The 20865-nt window shown below is 38.5% G+C and overlaps 1 protein-coding gene across 6 annotated transcripts in view; it reads left to right on the top strand.

Moving 5' to 3' along the window:
* The window catches only part of TRPM3 (transient receptor potential cation channel subfamily M member 3), a 1070052-nt gene that overhangs the window by 371125 nt on the left and 678062 nt on the right, over positions 1-20865 (top strand). The window lies entirely within an intron of this gene.

The following is a 20865-nucleotide window of genomic DNA, read 5'->3' as shown; positions in this document are numbered from 1 at the left end:
CTTCTTCAGCTTGATGTCCGGATATGCATGGGAGTGCCTTAATTGGTGAGATTATAATAAGGATAGGCATTCGCTCAGCAGATAATAACTGCATGCTCAGTACTTAGACATTTGTGCAAGTTCTTTAGGAGTAAGATGGGCTGACTGCTTTGTTCAGTATATTGATACTTGTGGATCCCAAGTGAAATGGAGATTTCAACACCATTACTGCCTTGTTTATATTGAGGAGCTGTGCAAAATGACATGATCTGATTACTGCTCCGGCTTTGTGTACTGAGCTGTCAAGACAGCCAAGCCCTTATACCTTTAATACAAAAGTTATGTCAAAAGACAAGGCATTTGACTTGCTCTTTCATATTGTTACATCTCTGATGGCAACTGGGGGAATCAGTTTGTAACTTTCAGTGTATAGAAATGACACCAAAATCAATCAAAAGGAGAAAAAAAAAAAAAAAAAACACTGCTGATTTTGCAAATTCTTTCCTGGTTACTGTGGCCTGCAGATGGATTTTTATATGAATAGTGCATGTGAGTGGAAAAACTATTATGTATTTGATATGTAAAGTCTTGGAGATAAAAGATTTTAAAAGCAAATCATAGGCACCTATTCTCAAGAGATACAGAATCTCAGTGGAGGGAGAGAGATGTACATATAAGATTATGTGGCAGAAGTTAACTTGAGATGTATATGAGAGAGAGAGGAAGAAAGTAAAGGGAGGGACCAGACATTTGAGTTGGGCTTGAAGGATGCATGGGAGTTTGATATTGGAGTGGTTGGGTGGAGGGGGCACAGTATCTCTAGGCAGAAGGGCAAGCCTGAGCACAAGCACAGAGAAATGAAAAAGTGGAAGGTATCACGAGCCATGGAGGGCAAGGTAGAGTGGCACTTGGGAGTGGGTGTGATGGGACTAAAACAAGAAAGCTGAGATAGTCCCAGAATGCAAACAGTCTTATTTCTGGAGCTAAGAAATGTGTGCATCCAGTAAATGAACCATATGGACAGCAGCTTGAGAATTCGTGTATGTGCATGCACCTTAGTACACATTATATGAAACATAAGTAATTTTATTTAACAGCAAACATTTAGATGGACCTAAATCAAATTTATCAATGCATTCTTATCTTGTTTGACTCATGTGGCAGGAACAACAGGTTTTCATGTGAACTAACCTGCAGTAATCTTCCACTCAAAAATAGGTTTTTTTCCCCCTCTCTTTTTGAAAGGATGAGAATAACATTTGAGAAAGCAATAAGCTTTTATTTTTCATTTCTCATGCCTCCTTTGATGGAGGTTTATGCTGGAGTGTGAAATTCTCATAGGGAAAGGGGAAGGAGGTGAATTTTACTATGTAGTAAATCAAGGGAGTATGTTAGCCTTATGATTTTTATACAAATGTACCATATTGATGTTCAAGGAAGAGGCTACCAGTCAAGAAAAAACTGAATACAAATATATTGTTTAGTGAGCAGAGGAAAACTGTACTTCTAAAGCAGAAGGAAACAAAGTAAACAGATGACCTAACAGTCCTTGGGGAAAGAGTCTTAGAAGTGAGAATGCTTGGGGACTGGATGATCTTTATCCCAGAAATCCTGGACACAGGATAGAGGCCATTGCTGATTACCTGAGTTTTGGAAGCATCCCTGTTGATACGATGTCACACAAATTGATTTAAAACCCATTCTAGGTATTATGTGCTCCATGTTTGGGGAAGAGAACAGTCTCTTCCTTTCTGGAATTTGCAAAATAGGTCCTTTTTTGTTTGGTGGACATGTGTACAAAAAAAGCATGGTAGTATAAAAATAGCAATTTTTCACATTTACTGCATGTCAAGTACGGTGCCTATTATTTTGTATACGTTATTTAATTTTACATCAATTTTAAGAGGTAAGTATCACTTATTATCTATCAGTCAGTTCAGTCAGTTCAGTCACTCAGTCGTGTCCAACTCTTTGTGACCCCATGAATTGCAGCATGTCAGGCCTCCCTGACCATCACCAACTCCCTGAGTTCACTCAAACTCATGTCCATCGAGTTGGTGATGCCATCCAGCCATCTCATCCTCTGTCGTCCCCTTCTCCTCCTGCTCCCAATTCCTCCCAGCATCAGAGTCTTTTCTAATGAGTCAACTCTTTGCATGAGGTGGCCAAAGTATTGGAGTTTCACCTTTAGCATCAGTCCTTCCAAAGAACACCCAGGACTGATCTCCTTTAGAATGGACTGGTTGGATCTCCTTGCAGTCCAAGGGACTCTCAAAAGTCTTCACCAACACCACAGTTCAAAAGCATCAATTCTTTGGTGCTCAGCTTTCTTCACAGTCCAACTCTCACAACCATACATGACCACTGGAAAAGCCATAGCCTTGACTAGATGAACATTTGCTGGTAAAGTAATATCTCTGCTTTTGAATATGCTATCTAGGTTGGACATAACTTGTCTTCCAAGGAGTAAGTGTGTTTTAATTTCATGGCTGCAATCACCATCTGAAGTGATTTTGGAGCCCCCAAAAATAAAGTCTGACACTGTTTCCACTGCTTCTGCATCTATTTGCCATGAAGTGATGGGACAAGATGCCGTGATCTTAGTTTTCTGAATGTTGAGCTTTAAGCCAACTTTTTCACTCTCCACTTTCACTTTCATCAAGAGGCTTTTAAGTTTCCCTTCATTTTCTGCCATAAGCGTGGTGTCATCTGCATATCTGAGGTTATTGATATTTATCCCAGCAATCTTGATTCCCTTGTGCTTTTTCCAGCCCAGCGTTTCTCATGATGCACTCTGCATATAAGTTCAATAAGGAGGGTGACAATATGCAGCCTTGACGTGCTCCTTTTCCTATCTGGAACCAGTCTGTTGTTCCATGTCCAGTTCTAACTGTTGCTTCCTGACCTGCATACAGGTTTCTCAAGAGGCAGGTTGGGTGGTCTGGTATTCCCATGTCTTTCAGAATTTTCCGCAGTTTATTGTGATCTACACAATCAAAGGCTTCGGCGTAGTCAATAAAGCAGAATTAGATGTTTTTCTGGAACTCTCTTGCTTTTTTTGATGACCAGCGGATGTTGGCAATTTGATCTCTGGTTCCTCTGCCTTTTCTGAAACCAGTTTGAATATCTGGAAGTTCATGGTTCATGTATTGCTGAAGCCTGGCTTGGAGAATTTTGAGCATTACTTTACTAGCATGTGACATGAGTGCAATTGTGCGGTAGTTTGAGCATTTTTTGGCATTGCCTTTCTTTGGGATTGGAATGAAAACTGATGTTTTCCAGTCCTGTGGCCACTGCTGATTTTTCCAAATGTGCTGGCATATTGAGTGTATTGAGTGTAGCACTTTCACATCATCATCTTTCAGGATTTGAAATAGCACAACTGGAATTCCATCACCTCCACTAGCTTTGTTCATAGTGATGCTACTTTACAGAAAAAAAAGCGAAGTGTGGGAATGTTAAATAGCTTGCCTTTTGGCACAAAGCTAGTGAGTAGTTACCTAGATTCATGTGGAGGTTAGGTGGCATGGTGGCTCTTGGGTCTTGATTCTGGGGTGTCTGGAGACAGTGCTCAGATGTGGGCTGAGAGCTGTTGTGTAGGTGTTTAAGAGGCAGACACTTTCTAACACCCTGTTTCCCAGGCCTCTTCAAACTCTAGGACTTTCTACTATGAAGCATTATAATAAATATCACCTGGTAAAATCAGAAGGTATCATCTAGCGGATTAAACAAGGAGAGAAATTATGAAATTGCTTGTACACTCATTCAGTTCAGTTCAGTCACTCAGTCGTGTCCAACTCTTTGCGACTCCATGAATCGCAGCACTCCAGGCCTCCCTGTCCATCACCAACTCCTGGAGTTTACTCAGACTCACGTCCATCGAGTCTGTGATGCCATCCAGCCATCTCATCCTCTGTCATCCCCTTTTCCTTCTGCCCCCAAATCCCTTCCAGCATCAGAGTCTTTTCCAATGAGTCAACTCTTCGCATGAGGTGGCCAAAGTACTGGAGTTTCAGCTTTAGCATCATTCCTTCCAAAGAAATCCCAGGGCTGATCTTCAGAATGGACTGGCTTTATAGGGATAGAAACGTATCGAGGGACATGGTCAGCCTGTGTATGTCAGCTATAGACGGCGCTGTTACTGTGTCTATATGATGTTTTTAATTAAGAACTTCTCTTTTGCTAATCACTTGGAAAAGATGAAGATGTTGATAGTACCTGGTGTTGGCAAGGTTGTGGGGGAGCATGCACTTTCACACTATGCTTCCAAGAGTGTAAACAGCTATAGCTTTTGATGTTTCCCACTCAAATGAAAACAGTGTAATAATTTTATTTAGCACTTCCCTTTATAAAAAGTTATTGTATAGGTGTATTTGTGTCCAAAGGAAGGTATATTCAATGTTTATTGCCATAGTTTGTAATAGAAAAAATGGAAACAAACTAAATGCTCATTAAGAGAGAAGTGTTAAATTATTATAACTATATAATTGAATATTGGTTAACTTAAAAAACTTATATATATTAATATTTATGTGTAAATGCTTGTGTGTATATTGACATGAGGTGAAAAAGTATGTTCAGAGAAGAAAGTATTGTAGAATAATATGGAAAGTATATTCCTTTTTTACTTTTGGGTAAAAGTATGTGCCCTTATGTGATCATATATTCTTTGAAAAAGTCTCAAGAATCAGCAAAATTAGGAGTGATCAGCTTTGGGTAATGGGAAAACAGGGAAGGGAGCTTTTAAGTTTTGTGTAATATTTTTCTGTATGGTTTGAGTTTCTTATTTTATGAAGAGGTTGTTACTTTTTTTTATTTTTTAATAAACATGAGGTTTAAAAAAAGCACTTGATTTTGTAATAGTTTTCTTCCTAAGATGATTCTGTGTTTCCCAGTTTCCCAGTTTCAATAATGCCAGGCTTCCAACTCTAGTTTCCCAGAAATTTACTGGTGGAGTGAGTGGTGCAATGTGCATGTGCCTGGTTAGGATGACAAGAGATTGCACCCTTCCTTCTCCTCCTTCCTTGCTTCTTCTAGCCTGTAGACCTTTGCCCAGAGTGCTGAGCATCTCAGATGATGTGGTGGAATAAGAGATGAACAAGAATTTCTTGCTGTTGTGACTAGGAATTTCCTTTGTGTTGAAAGGTAATTCAGTTGGAGCAAACTATGTGGAAACAAAGATTGTGATACTAGCATATAGCCTCTTGCATGTAGACTGATCAATTAGAAATGAAGGAATAATTTAACTTAAATTGAACTAAAGTTTAACATTATCTGATCTGTGAGAAGAGATTTGCCAAGCACAATAGCACTGTTAGAAAGATAGCCAAAGTCTTGTTTTATCTACTGTATAGAACTCCTGTTAAAAATTAAGTGAGCTAATTATTGGTATGCAAATGTATTAGTAATTATAAATCAGCCTTATCTTTTAATTAAAACTGGGCTAGAATTATGTGTGCTCACATGATAAAAGCACTACGCACTATTATAGATGTTTTTTAACTGGTAGGGAAAAACACGTTCATGAGATGTCTTTAAAACCTTATGCGTTCTCTGATTTGCTCACAAACCCTGTTGAGGGAGAATAAGATGGTTTAGACTTACTAGCTCAACTTTTCAGAGCGTTAGTCAAACAGCGATACATGTGAGGAAAGCTTAAAGATTTTATAGATATTCAAATCTACTGTTTTTTAAAAGAGCTAAGTATACCAATTGATGGCAAATTTTGTCCATATTTATATTTAGGGATATTGCAAATTTTTATAGAATTCCAATAAATCTCATTCCCAATCCTGTTCTGGGCTGACTGCATATTTCTTTGATTCATTTAGATATTCTCTCAGTCAGATATAGTTCATCACTGGACATTAATCAGTTGCCTTTCTGAGGGCTAATTTGCAAATAAAATGCCTTGGAGATAGGAAGTTAAGGTAGGCATAGAACTTGCCCTTAAAAAGCATATAATCTAGGGTTTGCTGGTGATCCAGTGGTTAAGACTGCACTTCCATTGCAGGGGACATGGGTTCAATCCTTGGTTGGGGAACTAAGATCCCACATGCCTCATGGTGTGTGTGTATGTATATATGGCATCTGGTCCCACCACTTCATGGGAAATAGATGGGGAAACAGTGGAAAAAGTGTCAGACTTTATTTTTCTGGGCTGCAAAATCACTACAGATGGTGACTGCAGCCATGAAATTAAAAGACGCTTACTCCTTGGAAGGAAAGTTATGACCAACCTAGATAGCATATTCAAAAGCAGAGACATTACTTTGCCAACAAAGGTTTGTCTAGTCAAGGCTATGGTTTTTCCTATGGTCATGTATGGATGTGAGAGTCAGACTGTGAAGAAGGCTGAGCGCCGAAGAATTGATGCTTTTGAACTGTGGTGTTGGAGAAGACTCTTGAGAGTCCCTGGGACTGCAAGGAGATCCAACCAGTCCTTCTGAAGGAGATCAGCCCTGGGATTTCTTTGGAAGGAATGATGCTAAAGCTGAAACTCCCGTACTTTGGCCACCTCATGGGAAGAGTTGACTCATTAGAAAAGACTCTGATGCTGGGAGGGATTGGGGGCAGGAGGAGAAGGGGACGACAGAGGATGAGATGGCTGGATGGCATCACCGACTCGATGGACGTGAGTCTGAGTGAACTCCGGGAGTTGGTGATGGACAGGGAGGCCTGGCGTGCTGCGATTCATGGGGTCTCAAAGAGTCGGACACAACTGAGCGACTGATCTGATCTGATATATATGTATGTATGTATATTGTCCAAGGCTAGTTCTAGGATAGGGGTTTCTCTGGTGGCCCAGTGGTAAAGAATCTGCCTGTCAATAAGGGAGGCAAGCATTCAATCCCTGGGTCAGGAAGATCCCCTGGAGAAGAAAGTGGCAACCCATCCTAGTTTTCTTGCCTGGGAAATGCCATGGATAGAGAAGCATTGCAGACTACAGTCCTTGGGCTTGCAAAAGAGTCAGACACCTCTTAGCGACTAAACAACAACAGTAGAAGTTCTAGGTTAATACTTCACAATAAGAAGATTACCTGCCTGCTCAATGCAGAATCTGCTCAGCTGGCATCATTGCAGAAAACAGTCATGGAATGAATTGAGAATGAGCAGATACCAGGAGAGGCCCAGACCATGTCTATTTTTCAGGGTTTCAATAATTTTTAAAAGAAATGCTAAATCTGGTCACAAAAACCATTCTGTGTTTTAAATGATTGCATTCAGCAAGTTAACATTTTTTTCATTTAGCCAGGAGTCTAGATTTGACCCTTATTAATGAGTATTGGGCCAGATGGTCCTCTTGGAGCTCCCAATTTCAGGCCCCGGCATGGAGTCATACCCTTAGTCATCCATTGATCCATTTGGAGTGCTTGAGATCAGTTGTTCGTAGTTAATAGCCAGAAAACCTCGTTGCCAGAGGTGTTTCTGTCTGTCATCCACAGATGACATCTGGAAGAGGGTTCCCAAAAGCTGTTTCTGGAGAGAAAACCTGGCTACCTGTGTAGCTGAAAACCTGTCCTGATTTTGGCCTAACTAAGGGTAGGAATTGATGTTTCCTGACAAGGGTATGGGCTTCCCTTGTGGCTCAGATGGTAAAGCGTCTGCTTACAATGTGGGAGACCCAGGTTCGATTCCTGGGTCGGGAAGTTCCCCTGGAGAAGGAAATGGCAACCCACTCCAGTATTCTTGCCTGGAAAATCCCAAGGACAGAGGAGCCCAGTTGGCTACAGTCCATGGGATCACAAAGAGTTGGCAAGGGTATGAGAGAGGATGTGACAAAGCAGTGATATTATTGCTCACTATTTGTTAGTGGGGCTCTGACTGAATTGCTATTGAATTATCCACTCTGTGTACAGTAATGGGTGTATGAGTGAGGCCTGGAAGCTGTTAACTGCATTTTCTTCTATTCCATAGCCTGTATTTTCCATAGTGGAAACCACCTAATGTTTTTTATTTCTAAAGCCCCCATAGGTTACACTGTGAGAGATAGACTTGTTAAAAAACAGAAAACTTTGGGAAAATTATACCACTTACATCATTCCTGTCATTAGTGTGTTCAGTAGGCAGTGTTATTAGCTGCAGTGATAGGATAGAAACTCTAGAGAGGAAGATTTCCCCAGCTTTGAGTATTTGTGTGAATGTGCTCTAGATAAATCATTAATTATAAATTCTTGAATTAGCATGAAATTAATAAGCAAAGCTTAGAAAATAGGTTGGTATATGATGAAAAATATTATGCAATACAACTGTGCTTGGCTAGAAATGCTTTCAGAGTAGTTACAGGAGAAGGAGCCAATAATTGTAATAAGGCAGGAAATTGAAGACTAAAAGAGGGAAGATACTTTCAAAGGGGCTGGATGGCCAAGAAGAGAAATGCCTCCAGCTGAGAAGAACTTCCAAGAGAAAGATCTGATTCAAGTGAGGTATGTTCTTCTCTGTTCATCTACTTTCATTGCCTTAGAGAACCTGGGAAAACATAAACAGGTAGTGCTGAAAACAGGAAAGCATAGCAAGTGTCTTGGCCTTGACCTTGCAGGGTTTGTGGAGTGTGCTGTTCTAACTCAGGTGCACATTAATAAGTCCTGGATCACGAATACTTATTTGATTTGGGGTCTTACCCAAGGGGTGGGTGATAGATAATCTCATAGAATGTGTTTTTCTGTATACCAAATTTGCTATTTACTGCCTTGCCCAGGTACTTTCTATCTATGCCACCAGATAAATGAATGTCTTTTTTTAAATTCCACTTGAAAAATGAGTTAAAACATTCAATTTCTTGATGAAATGAACTGCTTGCTTTTTAATTTTTTTATTAGTGAGCATTTTTAGTCATATGTGAAAGTGAAGTTGTTCAGTTATGTCCAATTGTCTGTGACCCCATGGACTGTAGCCTACCAGGTTCCCCCATCCATGGTATTTTCCAGGCAAGAATACTAGAGTGGGTTGCCATTTCTTTCTCCAGGAGATCTTCCCAAACCAGGGATTGAACCTGGGTCTCCTGCAACGTAGGCAGACGTTTTACTGTCTGAGCCACCAGGGAAGTTATAAGTAAGCCATTATACTGTTTCCTGTTTTTGTTGTTTATTTTGATCAAATAAGATTGAGAGTTGCTAAAAGTACAAGTGTCTTTTAGGTTAAATTGACGCATTTATTTATTTGATAGATATGTATGAAGTCACGGCCATTTTCTTCATTGAGGTTAAATTAAATTAAACCTCATGCTAAGGTAAATTTAAAAAATAAACAATCAGATTTTACTTGCTATGTATAAATATTTAAAGACTCATAGGAATACAGATTCATTTCATGGTCCTGGAACCCTGGAGAGCTGCTCTTCCTTCTGTGGCTATTTTTTGAGGAGGGAGATTCAGTGGGACAGGAAGTATTTACATCACTATCATGTGTGACCTGGTGGATTAGCAATATTTTCACCCCTTCATATTTGTTTTCTTTCATATTCTCTGTTATGCTGCTGCTGCTAAGTCGCCTCAGTCGTGTCTGACTTTGTGCAACCCCATAGATGGCAGCCCACCAGGCTCCCCTGTCCCTGGGATTCTCCAGGCAAGAACACTGGCGTGGGTTGCCATTTCCTTCTCCAATGCATAAAAGTGAAAAGTGAAAGTAAAGTCGCTCAGTCGTGCCCGACTCTTTGCAACCCCATGGACTGTGGCCTACCAGGCTCCTCCATCCATGGCATTTTCCAGGCAAGAGTACTAGAGTGGGTTGCCCTTGCCTTCTCCTCTCTGTTATGACTTCAACTTAAAGTAACATCTTTGAAATCTTAGTACCAAATTGTATTTAGGAGTAGAAAGGAAAACAAATGAACATCTATTGAATACACAAGTGCTTATTATATGCTTGTGTGAATCTAGTAAAATACGGTCCATATAAAAAAGAAACAAGAAAACTGAGAGTGATATACAAAAAAGAGTTCAGGGCATGAATGATATAGTTGTTGATTTCATCATTCATTGTGCTTAAAAATGGCCCATGGGGCCTGTCAAACATGCATTTCCCAGGCCCCCCATTGATTCTGGTTCTGTATTTATGAAGTAGCTCAGGAATTTGCACTTTCACAGACACATTGGGTGGTTATGATGCAGGTGGTACCAGAGACACAGAGAGGATTATCTTAAACCTATGCTTTATGTTAACCACCATGAAACAATCTTGAAATTATTACCTGAGGCCAGACATTTGAGCAAAAGTTGTATCTAAGGATTACTCAGCAACTAGTTCAGTTAGAGCAATCCCATGTAAGTAAGTGTGTATGGAAGATGCAAGAAAATTAAACTGAAAAATGACCTCTTTTTGCTGAAAGACAATGGTAAATTTGATGTCACATTTGTAAGTTTCAAAAAGAAAAACTGATCTGTAGAAATGCAATAATTACAATATTTATCTCATAGGGAGGGTTAAACATGACAGTGATTGTAAAATACTTTGTGTGGTATGTCACACAGTGCCTGATAAGTTTTAATAAATACAGTATGTTCTTCTTCAGTTCAGTTCAGTTGCTCAGTCATGTCCGGCTCTTTGCGACCCCATGGACTGCAGCACGCCAAGCTTCCCTGTCTATCATCAACTCCCGGAGCTTTCCCAAACTCATATCCATCAAGTTGGTGATGCCATCCAACCATCTCATCCTCTGTCATCCCCTTCTCCTCCTGTCTTCAATCTTTCCCAGCATCAGGGTCTTTTCTAATGAGTCAGCTTTTCACATCAGTTGGCCAAAGTGTTCTTAGTTATTATCATTTTGTTATTATTTAAGCTATGTGTTTCTTATTCTCTGATTTATTTTGAGTAGAGTAAGTTGATCTGAGGGCTTGCTTATCATCTTGTGGTTTGAAGAGCTAGGTTTCCTCTGAATCAGAAGAAAACAGCAGTTATAGACTCCATTATTCTTAAAAAAAAGTATACTTTGATTAAAACAGGAATTGGAATTAAAAAAAAAAAAAACTTACATATTTTCCTAATAGGGTTCAAAGTTGTAGAGGGCTCTGGTGTAATACAAAGATTAGTTTCCAAACAATTTAAAGGAGAGCCTTAGATAGTCTGAATAGTGAATGACTGGGATAATGCCTTTGTTCTCAGGAAGATCACAAGATCTTTCTTGCTCTATAAAGTAAGACTCTTTTAAAAGGCATAGTTCAGTTAATTTTAATGGAAATGAATCCAACTTCTGAAGCATCTGAGTTCTCCGGTAAGAGCAGTCTTGTCAACCCCCTGTGATTAAATTAGCATGATGGAAGTAAACACTAGAGCCTTCATGAACTGCTTGCTTCTATTTTAGCAACTTAATTCTCAGAGGACTGAAAGGCCAAACCTTTAATAGTACTTTTATTCTATAATTAGAAAATCCAATATGCCAGAATTTGCAGGAAGATGAAGGGCCTCTTTAGAAGAACTATTAATCTTTTATTTACTCTAACTGCCTAATCTTGGGATTTAGAAGTTTTAGCAGTTCAAATCTTGTTTTACACAAGAGAGAAATTCATATGGACTTAAGCTTTCTTATTTTTGGTAAAAAGTTTCAGAATTCCTTAGGCAACAAAGAGAACCTGTGCTCTAGAACATCTGCCACATCACCCAAAAACTCACTACTAGTTTTTAGGTAGGACCATATAGCCACTCTGCTTCTTCCCCTTATATCCAGTAGGATATGTTTTCAGAAATTAATCTGACCTCAGAATGTCTTTTATGGATTCCCATGTGAGATACTGCAGTTCACATTCCTCACAAAGTGTAGCACTTACAGAGTATAGGTTTCTTTCTAGAAATGGGGTCGGATCATGGCCCATATACCTTAGGGAATTATATCCAGGTTAAATTCCTTTTCAGATGAACTGAATTTGAAATATATTGGAAATGTCCCTTTCTAAGAAAGACGGATGATAAGGATCTCCCCTTTTGTTGTGTAATATAGAACCTATTATATTCTACTGAGAGAGATATGATTTCTTTCCAACATGGTAGCTCCAGCAAAGCAATTTCCTGCAATGATGAACACCAACATTCTTGACACATTAATGCCATATGGTGGGTCCTGCTGCTATTGTCAGGTGAGCCTCTAAAATTTACTTCCTATTCTGGGAAACAGATTTGATTAGGAAGTCTCATTATGATTTAAAATTTTTGTTTACACAAGATGTTTATGGGAAAAAAATATTCCTCAAATGGAAAATTCCCCAAGTGGGAATGTATGTTGGTTATGTTTAATTGATATGACAAGTAAAGTCCTTCTAGATCACTACAAATTACAGCTGTCTACAGCTAAGTCAGCATCCTACTGAAGAAGTGTAGAGTCTGGTTTCCTCATTATCTTGCTTCCTTCAGGCAATCAATCTCTTTACTAAGTAGATTCCATTAAAAACTGATCTCTTCAAAATTATCTAAACTGATCAAACTCACCAAAAATTAGTGAATCTTCCATTTTATTTTATATAATATCCATTGGGATTTGGTTTTCAATTGAGCAAAACGATGTCAAGAACAAAAATTAGGAGCATGGGAGACATTCTCAGCCTACAACTTCAGATATTGCGTACATTTTGCTGTTTTGCTGGACAAATGGATTTGTCTGGTGATGATTAACTCCCTCTAGGATCATGAATGGTGATGCCTCCTTTCTTTTCCTGTCGTTTTTGATCAGCTCATCCTATCACTTTTTTCAGGCCCAGCCTGACTTATGCCATCCAGGCCTTCACTTTGCAACTAACAATGCATGGGTAGCTGGCACACTGCATTTCGCATCAAATTGTTTTCTGTTTCAAGTGTGTTTGTTTTTTCTTCTAAACTGGAATGTCAGTTCTTTGAAAACAGGGGAAATGCTGGGATTAAAAACTAAGGAAAATCATGATTTAGTATCTTCTGGAAATTCTTTATCTAGTTCATCATTCTAATATATGAAACTTTTATTTAATAAAAGTTTAAATTGGCCTCTTAAGATTTTTTTTTTAAGTTAATTTTTAGAATCTATGGCAGCTGGTGTGTCACTGAGGGAATAAAATAGATTAATTACATTAACTTCATAGAAGTAATTCCTCTGAAGTAAGAAAGCAGACTCTGCTTATCAGGGTTTCAGAGTGAAGGTAGAAGGAATTTTTAATAGCAGATTAGAATAGCAAGGATGAGGGGAATGATGACTCTGAGATAGTTATAGATTCTATAACATTTATGTCTTATATTCTTAAAAATACTCTTAAAAGTTGAATGAATCTTATAAATTTTCTATTTCCTCTTCATGTGTATTTTCATCTTCTAATTTGCCTGCTCTTCTGTGGTTATTTCTTTAAATACTAAATACCAGTAACATAAAGATAATATCTAAAAAGAAAAGATGCCTGAAATCTTATACAATGAGAGAAATTATTTTTTGTTTTTACCCTCCTTTTGATTTTACTTATTTCCAGCGTTATTAACACATAGCATTATGTAAGCTTAAAGTACACAATAATGTTGATTTGATTCATGTAAATGTTGCAGAATGATTACTATCATAGGTTATTTACCACCTCTCCTCCCGCTCCAATCATGTAGTTATTATTTCTTTTCCTCCTGTCATTATAAATTGCCTGAGTGTGTAACCTACTCCATTCAGATGCTTTTATATTGAACTACTGTGAGAAAGATATGTTTATACTATGTAAAGCAAAATGTCTTGAATTTATGTACCCGTTTTCTGTAATATTCTCTACTCTATTTTAAGCTGTAATTATGTATAACATATGCATAGCAATTCCTTCTTGAAAGTCTTATCAATATAAATGCAATAATACTGTAAATTATACATTACCCATTGCTACATTGGCCATGTATAGGTTTATTGCACTCTTTCTGCAGCGTGGCTATGTGATAAAAATCTTATCTAGAGGAAAATAAATTCCAAGAACCACCAAGCAGAATAATTCTTCTACTGAGTTTAAGATCATATCTTGGTTTAATGAAAAATATTTTCTGTTAGCAAAGGCAGGTTCATTAGAAGCATTTTTGCTTTAAGCTCTCCATTTCATTCTGGTACAAAAATATAATCTCCCTGTAGCTTAAGGAAAGTAAGGCAAAACGAAAATGAAAACCTCATAAAAGTCAATTAAGATAGCCCTATGTGGTGCTTCCACATGACTTAGACTAAGCCTTAGAGTGCTAGTCCCAGAGGCAGAGGAAGCAAGAGCTAAAAATCTAAAAATCCCAGTGACATTTGGGGTCTGGGTTTAGTAACTTTAAGGATATTTATGATATTAGCTGGGTCTTCTTTAAGTTGGGTATTTGTATATGGGAATAGCTGGGTTTCCTAGTGCATAAATGATACCAAACCCTGTCTATGTATGTGAAAACTTGGGTATTGAGTGTGCTAGAGAAACATGTCGAATTGCATGCCATGAAATCACTGATTTTTTTCACCTTCTAGTATTTCTGCTCGTAGCTTTGATTTTTAATGTCTAGCCTATCCATGTCCTTTATCTTTTGATGATTTCATTTTCTATGTTAAAAGTCATCATTCCTCCATCACCTGGCGTTAAGCCTTTGATGGCACATTTTTTTAGCAGCAGCCCAGACACAGAATACAATGGGTATTACTTTGCTTCAGAGGTTTCGTCTTGGTCCTCTTTCTTTCCTAATTTCACTGCCTGCCACCACTGAGACCAGTCATCACTCCAGCCTGCCCATCACATCTACATCACTAGTTGCCTGCTAGCTCGTCACAATCCTTCCTGTGTTTTACCTCTAGTCTTCATTATATTGTTGTTGTTCAGTTGCTCAGTCTTGTCAACTGTTTGTGACTCCATGGACTGCAGTGCGCCAAGCCTCCCTGTCCTTCACCATCTACCAGAGCTTGCTCAAACTCATGTCCATTGATTTGGTGATGCCATCCAACCATTTCATCCTCTGTAGTCCCCTTCTTCTCCTTCCTTCAATCTCTCTCAGCACCAGGGTCTTTTCCAATGAACTGGCTCTTCACATCAGGTGCATCATTTTATTAGAGATTTATTTTTCCTACCCACAGTTTCCTTGATCTGCTTCATTGTTTCTCAGATGCACTGATAACACTTTCAAGTGTTTCAGCTATGTTCTCTGTTATTCTACTCCTCAGTTGCCAGACTTGATGGGAAAGAAGCATAGGATTAAACAGGCTGAGGCTATGACAGGTTTACACAACTGTAGTTTGGCCTTCGCTGCAGTTTCACGAGCCATATACTTCTTTTGTGCAGCCCTAACCTTGCTCTTGCAGAGGTTAATTCCAACCTTTTTTCTCTTCTTTGAATCCCAATCCTGCCTTCCCTCACTTTCACATATGTGGTGAAGATCATTACAGTCTGGCCAGAGATGCCCTGCCTCTTCAGTCATGTTTACCTCCATCAGGTACTTTCTTCCTCCTAGTCCTCTTCTCCCTAAACTTCCAGTCTCCATGGCATTCAGCGCACCTGCCATTCACTTAGGACTGTTTCAAGGCTCTCATCTCTCAGTTCCAATAGCCCTAGTTCTTCCTCTTCTACTTTTAAGCAAGACTAGCCCTCAGTATCTGAAAATAAAAAACCAAATAGATTTTGCTCGGCCTCACTGTCATATCTTAGTACTCAAACATGGCTCTGTCTCTTCAGTTGAGCTGCTAGGATGTGGTCCTTTCCTGATGGCTGCATCACCTTCATCAGCAGCATCTCTTACTGTCCTTGGACTCTGATTTCTAACTTTGCTGAATCCATATTCTGTTTCACAGTCCTGCTCTGATTTCCCTCCTGTTACCTAATAGTTCTTTTTTAATCTCAGACTTTAAATATAAAACTTCTTAAAGTTTATCCTTGATAATTTTCCCTTCTGATTCTTTGCTTGACATTCTCCAGTTTCAGCTATCAACTATATTTTCACGATGCTCCAAGATATGCCTGCATACAAATCTCTCTCCAGACTTACAACTCTATTTTCAAAGGTCTACTGTACATTTCAACTTAATTTTCCTGTGATTTCCTCTATTTACTGGTCTAAAATCTAACCAGTTATCTTTTTCCAAAACCTTTCCCCTTTGACATTTTATCCAAATGCTTTTTCACTTCCATATTTATTTTAATTTTTGAGTGAAGAAAAATAATTCTAGTAGAAACATGTTCTTGATTTGGTGCTAAAATAATCATATGCAGACGGAGATACCAATTCTGTAGATTATGAAATATTTTCCTTCATAGGAAGTACATTGAATTGCAGATGATTATTGTGATCTGGTTTATTTTGGAGTGCAGTGAATGTAGAATGATTTTATTTTTAGCAGTTCATAATGCAAAGCAATGCCCAGATCATGTCAATTATTTGCTAATCAAATTCATTGTATTTTTACAAATAAAAGCTCACAAGTAAGAAAAATAATTTCAGGAAATAAATTGGTCTTCCTAGGTAATACATCTGAAAACAAATTAAAAGTTGACTCATCCTGTCCTCTAGCTGTTTCAATATCATTCTTACCTTGAATGAAGGTAGGAAAAAAAAAAAAAAAACACTTGAACAATTTGTGATGTGCCCATCTCCAGAGCTGGTTTACTGGCAGGTAGTGATCTATCTGTCCCCATAGTCCCCTATGGAATTTTTCGTAAGGAACCTGGACACCTCCATCAATACACAGCCATGGATCTACCTTCTCTCAGACGTAGGGAGATCCTTGCCTATGGATCTATGTTTTAAGGAATAGCATTTTTGCAAAGTATAACTTGTTTCTTTCATCATCAACAAATGTAAGTTTCTAAAGTAAATACACTGTCTTTCCACATATGTTCCATAGGAGAGAAAAAAATTTTCCTCTTTTCTCTTAAGGTTCCTGGCTGGGTCTGAATGTTAAACTGGCAAAGTCAGATTAACAGAAGAAAAACATGCAGGTTTACTTAAGTTTTATGTGACATGGGAAACTTTATAAGGAAATAGAGATCCAAAGAAACAATTACCCTAAGTATTTTTATGCTAGATTTGATGAAGAGTGGTCAGTTGTGTAGAAATATAATAGGTCAAAGAGTTTGAGGTAAGTGTAGTGACCTAGGGAAAAATTAGCAAGACATATTTGTTCAGATTCTTCTGGGCATTGTTTGTCTCCAGAGAGAAGAATGCTCCTTTCCTGATATAGAGAGGGCATATCTCACATATCAGGCTCTGAAGTCATAACCTATTTCAGGGAAGAAGTTGTCAAGAAAGGCCAGAGTGACCTCCCTGCTTCTGTTTTCTTAAACTCCTTTGGTTTAAAACATTCAATATACTAAGGTGATGTATTTCAGGATAGCGTGTCCTGTACCCCATCATTCACGTCTTGAAATCTTTGTTTCTCTTGCTGTCCTTATTATTCTCATTATGTCCTTATTATTAGAAAAAATTATTATGATACTCTACTAATGAAAATGGGTGTCTGGGGCAGGAGATTCCTTTTAAACTGTCTCTATGTGTTTGTATGAAAGTTTAGAGTCTGGGGCAAAGTTAAATTGTGATGCATAAGAAAGAGGTAGCAGTATTAGAGACAGAGAAGGAAGATCAGAAATGGTAAATATATTACCCTAGTATATTCCCCCAGTATGGGAAACTCCAGTAGAAAGTCAAGTGAAGGGACTGGAAAAAAAGGAACATGTGGGATGGGGATTTAGAAAATGAGCTGTGGTGAATAAGACACAATGCCTCTCCCCGAGTATACTATGGTGTGTTCAGGAAAGTCAACTTTGATCACTAATCCTTTTCACTGTAAGCAACTTCTTTCTGGAAAGGCAAAGAATCCTACACATGGATGGCACTCCTAGATTGCATGTTGGCAGTTGATACAACTCACATAGCATAAAGCAGTTGGTAATACCATTGTTTTCTATTTATATTCATCATCAGTGTATATTCGTGGCATGGGATGATATTCAAGACACCGTGGAAAATGCAGAGACAAGGCACTTATGAGTCTAGTTATGAAGAGAGAACAAAAATTATAAAGGTGATTAGATATCATTGACAGGTGGGTGGTTCAGTCAAAGGTGTTCAGAAGAGGAAGACATGGTTTGCGTAAAACAGCCCTACCAGCTGTTCTTCACTTTTCTACTTTGTCCTGTATTTTGTAATGACCTTGGCACTTCAGATAGTTCTATTTTCCATATATGATGTCCTTGCTAACCTTCACACCATCTTTAATTTTGGTCTTTCATACACTGGACTCTGATTCAGTCCATTTTAGTTCAATGTGAAGAACCTATGTAGCTATTCTGTTTGGGGCATTCTTTTACATATGTCACATTTTGGCTACAGTGAGAAAGGTTTGTTCCTCTCTGAGTCCTCACAATTAATGGTATGACTTGTTATTTGGTGGCAAATGTCCTTTAAGCATAACAGTTGTTGACTAAAAAAGATAGTCACAACCTGAAAATAGAGAGTTATTTTATTTGGCGGGAATGTTTAGGACTCCGAGCCCGGGAGACAGCATCTCAGTAGCTCTGAGAAAACTGCTCCAAGGAGGCAGGAGGGGAAGTCAGGCTACATACAAGTTTGCAACAAAGAGAGCAGGCAGTCTGAACATCAAAGATCAGGTATCAAGGCATTTAGCATTCTCTGTATGGGAAGATACAAGCCTCTGGACTCAGAATTCATTCCTTTCATACGCACCTCAGCTATCTGGGGCCAATTCTGTTTCCTTGATCACCTTGTTGCTTTGCATTCTCCCAGCTCCTCAGCAATCTTCCTGGCGGGGTCTTAGCATCCACTGGACCACAGTTTTGGGAGCCCTCATTACATGTGGAGGCCAGAAATCACTGATGGCTGTGCCGTTTCTTGTTTATTAATATGGCAGGAGATACTTTCGTTTCATACAGTGATGAAGCTCTTAAGGGCTTGTAGTCTATTTCTAGTTTACTTTTTTTAACATGTTCATCTGACAAGAATGATAGCATCTTTGTTCTCTTCCCTCTCATGCCCAAAACGTACCCATGTGGCTAAATGCTACTGTTACTTTTAAGACTCAGTCCAGAAACATCTGCCTCCAAAAACCCTTCTATGATGTGAAACTTGTCTCATTTAGATGTTTGAAGTTGCCACATTACACAGTTCCAGAGGACCCATTTACTTCCTGTCTATGTGAGAGGCACTTTCTGGATTTACACATTTCACAGCCTGAGCAGCAGTACACAGCAGCCTTGGGTGCTTCTCCAATAGCATCCTATGCCTCACTATTACGGTATTGAGTATATTATATTTATTTATGGTTTTAACACCTTATATTTTAGAGACAGAAACTGTGACCTAATTCCTGGCCCATAGCAAGTATAGAATAAAGGGTTTTTTGTTTGTTTTTTAATGAAAAGGAAAAAAAAAAAAGGCTGAATGGAACCTCTTTGTAAAATTCATACCTTAATGATGGCTCTAAAGACCTAGGCTTAACTCACACTGTTGCTATGCTACATATCCTGACTCATAGGTTTAGCAGTCCAGACTTTCTCCCCAGTTCTGACTCCTGGTCCATAATACTGAGGTTTCCAGTATTTTTTAAGAGTCTTGTACCCATCTGATCCCTTCTGTTCCCCATCTCTCTCTCTATTTGCTTATTCATTGGCCATTTTCACCCTATTCCCCAAGCTCATTAACTTTTTGTAATGAGTACAAGAAAATCTTTTCAAAACTCTAGTACCTCCAGTTTCTCCTCCAGGGCTTTTCCCATTTAGCTTTTGTTATGGATCTCCCATACCATCTTTCTCCACACTTGTCAACACAAATTAGAAAATTAGTAAAAGTTGAATTTAGATTTTTATATTAATGTATATTTTTCTTTCCTACTTTCTCCCCGAGAGGGGAAAATTCATAGGATTAATAATACCAATTAGACATCAAATCTATTTGTCTAATTGAAACAAAATAACTGGTTTTCGGGTATTAGTGTTAGTCGCTCAGTCGTGTCTGACTCTTTGGGACCCCATCCACTGTATCCCGCCAGTCTCCTCTGTCCATAGAATTCTCCAGGCAAGAATACTGGAGTGGGTTGCCATTCCCTTCTCCAGGGGATCCTCCTGACTTAGAGATTGAACTCGGGTCTCCTGCATTGCAGGTTTTACCATCTGAGCCACTGGGGAAGCCCCAAGTCTGATGCCTCCAAATAGCTTAAAATTTTTTCCTTAGCTCCTATGCAGAAATAGTTTTTAAGTGAGCTTTCCTAATCAACCCTTAATCTGTATGCAGGGCCTCATTCTGCACATCATTTACCTGTTGCATATAAACAGTATTCACCTACATACTCTCCCATTCAAGGCTGCATTTACAATTTTCTCTTACATAGAATAGATTTGGGGGGTCCTGTTTCCAGCTATTGGTGAACATGAAGAGCAAGCCTTGGAAACTGGAGGCTTTGACCTGCAGATGTGTTTTATTTGGCAAGTACACATCTTGGAAAAATTATTTAACATATGAAAATTGAAAGATTTCACATAAAAATTCAGTTTTCCAGGTTTTCTTTAAAATAAAGTCCAACAGATGATCCACTTTACAACATGGTAAATACCAGTGGGGGTTAGTAGCTACTTCATTTATACAAATATCCACCCTGCATAGACCAGTTTCCTCAACACTCCTTATTACCTACCTGTGGAGGTCTAATGTTTATTACCATTCAGCTCTGCTTTTCCTCTGTATTCTCTTATTGTGAAGAAATACTTCCTCATATCCCTGGTTTTGTCAATTATGGGAAAATTAAAAATGACTTGAGAGGGAAGTTTCTTTTAAGCAAAAACTGGAAGTAGCTTATTTCTTTGTGTCAGTGACACATATTTCTACATATCAAACGCAAAAAAAAAAATTATGGAGCTTTAACGAGGCATCTACACTTGTTAAAGTTGCTTCCTAGTTCTTAAAGGCATTTACATTTCTAAACTTGAAAAATAAAAACAAAGATGTTATTGT

The sequence above is a fragment of the Bos indicus x Bos taurus genome, chromosome 8 (genome assembly GCF_003369695.1).
Source record: "Bos indicus x Bos taurus breed Angus x Brahman F1 hybrid chromosome 8, Bos_hybrid_MaternalHap_v2.0, whole genome shotgun sequence".
Lineage (NCBI taxonomy): Eukaryota > Metazoa > Chordata > Mammalia > Artiodactyla > Bovidae > Bos > Bos indicus x Bos taurus.
The sequence above is the reverse complement of the archived record's forward strand: the minus strand, read 5'-3'. Positions and strand labels throughout refer to the sequence as shown.